The sequence below is a fragment of the Poeciliopsis prolifica genome, unplaced genomic scaffold (assembly GCF_027474105.1).
Source record: "Poeciliopsis prolifica strain line A6 unplaced genomic scaffold, Auburn_PproV2 SCAFFOLD154, whole genome shotgun sequence".
Taxonomy (NCBI): Eukaryota; Metazoa; Chordata; class Actinopteri; order Cyprinodontiformes; family Poeciliidae; genus Poeciliopsis; species Poeciliopsis prolifica.
This window is the reverse complement of record NW_026562529.1, coordinates 235,001-240,000: the sequence shown is the minus strand read 5'-3', so window position 1 is coordinate 240,000 and position 5,000 is coordinate 235,001. Positions and strand designations below refer to the sequence as shown.

At 48.7% G+C, this 5,000-nt stretch overlaps 1 pseudogene; it reads left to right on the top strand.

The window, feature by feature from the left end:
- The window catches only part of LOC129356056 (echinoderm microtubule-associated protein-like 6), a 28,000-nt pseudogene that overhangs the window by 4,200 nt on the left and 18,800 nt on the right, over positions 1 to 5,000 (top strand).

Sequence of the window (5,000 nt, the reverse complement as noted above, 5' to 3'; positions counted from 1 at the left end):
CTTGGATGTAACTTTTTGAACAGATGAACTTTGAACCTTCAACTCTCTGGACCCAAGAACCAGACTGGAGAAGGTTCTGGCTCTGTCCCTGATATCTCGGCTGATTTTTTTCATTTTTCCATGATGTCACACAAGGAGGCAGAGACTTTCAGGCGTTACCTTAAAATGCATCCACAACTGTTCCTCCATGTCATTCAGAAGTTGTAGGTCAGCCAGTCAGAAGTTTAAAATCCCATGACATCATCATCTGCCCTTTAGCAGATTCTTGCAATTCCCACTGACCTGAACCAGGAACCATTTAGCCTGGTTAAAAGTCAGGCAGACAGAATAAAAAAGGTTTTGGTTAATTCAGAACCCATTATAGACTTCAGAATGGCCCGAATTCGACTTGAACAGTTCATTCGAATTCATCCCGGTCACATGGAGTCCAATTGAGTCCTGATGTTTGTGGTAAAATGATGACCAGATGCGAGTCAGTGCAGCAGGGAGGCGACTGCCCGACTGTGTTTGTGAGGTTGACTGTCTAAGGCAGGTTTCTGGTTCTCTCCTGACTGCAGTTCTGGACTCTGTGTGGAAACGCTCTGACTCCGAAGCGAGGCATCTTTGGGAAGACGGGCGACCTACAGACCATCCTGTGTGTCTCTGCAGCCAAAGATGAGCTGACCTACTCTGGAGCTCTGAACGGAGACATCTACGTATGGAAAGGAATCACCCTGATCCGGACCATCCAGGCTGCACATGGGGTACCAGCTGGCAATCCAACATCTTTGGAGCAGAGCCAACTTGTTTCTAAATACTGGATTGTTTCCTGCTTCACTGTACAGCAGGAATCTTTAGCATGCACGCCTGTGAGGAAGGCTTCGCCACTGAGGACGTGACGGCTGCATCAGACTGTGGGATGTGGACTTCAAACCAATCACCAAGATTGACTTGAGGGAGGCAGAGCAGGGATACAAAGGTGTGGAAGCGTTGTCACTTTATCCAGTGGTTGGTAGGGCTCACCTGCTGAAGTTTAGTCACAAATAGAACACAGGTGTACCTTGGTCAGTCTGGCCCCAGGTGTACCCAGGAACCTATGTGTTCTTTGAGTACACTTGTTCCACATATATCCAAGGTCACCTAGTGCCAGGTGAGTTCCTTGATACTCACCAGGTGTACCCAGTACCTGGGTACACCTGGAACGATGGAACGACGGTCTGGTTCGGGTAAAACCCAGCCTTAGATTGGTTTCAATAACAGGTGTTTTCTTTTCAGGACTGTCAGTTCGCAGCGTTTGCTGGAAAGCAGACCGGATTCTGGCTGGGACTCAGGACAGTGAGATTTTTGAGGTGATGGTTCGCGACAGGGACAAGCCAGTTCTGCTGATGCAGGGTCACAGTGAGGGTGAGCTCTGGGCGTTGGACGTGCACCCCAAACAGCCAGTGGCTGTTACCGGGAGTGACGACCGCTCAGTCAGGTTGGTTTGAACTAAACTCTCCACCGTTGTCTTCCCTTGTCTGTTTCAACCCATCTGGGTCTCACCTGTTCGTCTTGTCTATGTCAGGCTGTGGAGTCTACCAGACCACACCCTGCTGGCACGCTGCAACATGGAGGAGTCGGTTAGGAGTGTGTCCTTCAATAACGACGGCTCCCAGCTTGCTCTTGGTATGAGAGACGGTTCGTTCACCGTGTTGCGAGTCAGGTACTCTCACTCATTTGTCCCTATAGTTACTGCTGGCTCACCAGCTTCATTAGCTGCCTGTGCAGCTAATGAAGCTGCAAAGGCAAGGTGGATTAAATGGTCGGTAAAACCTCTTCCTCTGCAGGGACATGACTGAGGTTGTGCATATTAAGGACAGGAAGGAGGTCATCCATGAGCTGAAGTTCTCTCCAGATAGCTCTTTCTTGGCAGTAGGCTCTAACGACGGCTTGGTGGACATTTACGCCGTTGCTCAGCGCTTCAAGAAGGTGGGAGAGTGCAGCCGCTCCACCTCCTTCATCACCCATCTGGATTGGTCTGTCGACAGCCGCTTCTTGCAGACCAATGATGGTGCTGGCGAGCGGCTCTTCTACAGGATGCCAGGTATGGATCTCAGAGTCCGAACTGGTCAGCTAAAGTTTGAAGAAGCCTGACAAATCTTGAACCCAGCAGGTCGTTACATCTGGTATCAATATGATCTAAAACCCCAGGTCCAGTTTTTTGAACTAAGAGTTGGTTTTGGGTGTGTGTGTTCTGGTCTTGCAGCAGGAAAACTTGTTCTAAAGAAGAAGCAAAGGGGATCCATTGGATGACCTGGACCGGTACCATCGGGCCAGAGGTGAACGGAATCTGGCCCAAGTACTCCAATGGACCAATATGAACTCAGTGCATGCCAACTACAGCAGTGCTGTGCTAGTGACCGGGGATGATCTGGGGCTCATCAAGCTCTTTAGATTCCCCTGCCTGAAGAAAGGTTTGTATCTTCCTTCAAACAAGAACATTTGGCAACTTGAGGTTTGACAGAGTTTTTAGACCTGGTTCTGAATTTTCGGAGCTATTTCCTGAATGAACACACAAGTTTCTAACAACTGCTTCCTGACACAGGGGCCAAGTTTAAGAAGTACATCGGTCACTCTGCCCATGTGACCAATGTTCGCTGGTCTAATGACCTCCAGTGGGTCATCAGTACAGGTGGCGCCGACCACGCGGTCTTCCAGTGGAGGTTCCTTCCTGAAGGTGTGATGAACGGTGTTCTGGAGCCGCTTCTTCAAGGTAGATTAAATCTTTATCTCATCTACCATGAAAGTCCTTTGGTCCTTTTGAAACCAAAAGGACCCATCAGAACCACAGACAGAACCATCTGTAGGATCTCAGCACCCTGAAGGGAGCATGTTGTTATTTTCTCAGAGGGGTATGCCGACTCCAACAGTGGCGAGTCAGATTCAGATGTGTCAGACGTTCCAGAACTCGACTCGGACATCGAACAGGAAGCTCAGACCAACTATGATCGCCAGGTGTGAAGGGAATGAACAGCGTTTGCCTTTCTATGACTTGTCTGTGTGTCTGACCCATCAGTTTCTGTCTCCAGGTGTACAAAGAGGATCTGCCACAGCTCAAGAAGAAGCTGATTGGTTCCTTGAAGAGACAGAAAGCACCAGAGGAAGGGCTTCGTCTACAGTTTGTTCACGGGTAAAAAAGTTTAAGCAGTCAAACATGTCAGTTCTGTGCGAGCAAGGTGTATTGACCCTTTGCACCCGACATAACGTTCTTCGGAAAGCGGCCCACTCGTTTAACTCATTTAAAGCTTGTCCGTTCCTCACTTCCAGTGACATGGCAGTGAAGGGCGCAACATGATTAGGTGACGTAGTTGCAAAGGGTCTACATGAGTTCTACCTCAGTTTAGATTAGAGGTCTCAACTCCAGTAAGAAGAGCTAAATCCTGCAGCTCTTTGTTGCAAACCTGAGTTCTCTCACCAGCAACCAGACCTGCAGCTCTGCAGAGGCCTGGAACCCGGTGTTGGATGGTAGCTCTGAAGGACTGGAGCTCAAACGTTCTCTTTGAAGTAACAGTTTGTTCAAGCTCGCTCATTTCCTGACGTTTAAATCAGATACTACAGGTAATATCTGCTTTTGTGTTACTTTACTGATTTAAAGTCTATGATTAAGGGACTACAGGTAAACCAGACTCACCTGAACATCATAGAGAGAGAAAAAGGTTGACTGGAGCTGATTTTGGACAAAATTTCCTTCATCAGCTCACATTTAGACCCACGTTAAGAGCATGTTTTAGAACCAGCCAGCAGCTTTAATGAGCTGCTCATCACCCCCCCACCCCCTGAGACTTCCTACTTCCTGTTGGCTGCAGGTACCGTGGCTTTGACTGTCGCAACAACCTGTTCTACACCCAGACGGGGGAGGTGGTGTTCCATGTGGCCGCAGTCGCTGTCGTCTACCACCGGGTGCAGCACAGTCAGCGCTTTTACCTTGGACATGACGACGACATCCTCAGCCTCGCCGTTCACCCTCTCAAAGATTACGTGGCATCTGCCCAGGTACGACCAACCAATCACAGAGCACCTCGTTTTGGGGACACCTTTTTAGGTTTTAATGGCCGTCTCTGTCATTAGGTGGGCAGAGACCCAGCCATCCACATCTGGGACATCCAAACCTTGAAGTGCCTGTCTCTGGTCAAAGGTCACCACAGCAAAGGAATCTGTGCTCTGGACTTCACAGGTCAGTCAAACTCTTTCCTCACAAACTCTTCCATCTCATCTGGAGTTCCTCAGTCAAATGTAGAGATCATATAATGTCCAGTAAACTAAACATTTCCATTCAGTGGGACATGTCCTGACCACCTCAACTAGTGAAAGATAAATGAAAACTTCTTCAAGAATTTAAATATGATGAAACAGAACAACCAATTCAGACCTGTTTGGACTGAATTTTGTACTAAAAGATCTCCATGGACATGTCCATTCAGTGTTTGGAGGACATCTTTAGTTGGATCTTATGACTCGGTGAATAAAACCAAACCATATGGTTTGGTGGCACCATCAGGAACCTGGTGGCACCATCACATGCTGTCCATGAAGGTGATGAACAGAACCAACCAGCCGGCCCTAGAACTGCCAGTGTTCAGATCATCCAGGCCCTGGGTGGTCTGCAGCACAGCGCCACCAGGTGGCAGTCCTTGTCCATGAAACCTTCACCTCCAGCTCCTGAACCAATCTCTGCTTTGATGAGCATCATCCAGTGGTACCAGCCTGTTGCCTGCAGGGTATCCTCAGAGTTATCATCTGAAAACCTCCTGCTGGTCCATCTCCAACCCTAACGTGTCCTTTTGTCTCCGTCTGTCCCAGTGGATGGAAAGAGTTTTAGTGTCGGTGGGAATTGATGAGTTCCACTCCATTGTCATCTGGGATTGGAAGAAAGGAGAGAGGCTGGCTAAGGCCAGGTAAGCACACCTGGATCCAGGTCCGATGCAGACTGGGTCTTAAACCAGGGTACAACATAAACCTTAACTGACCTTTACCTGTTGGCT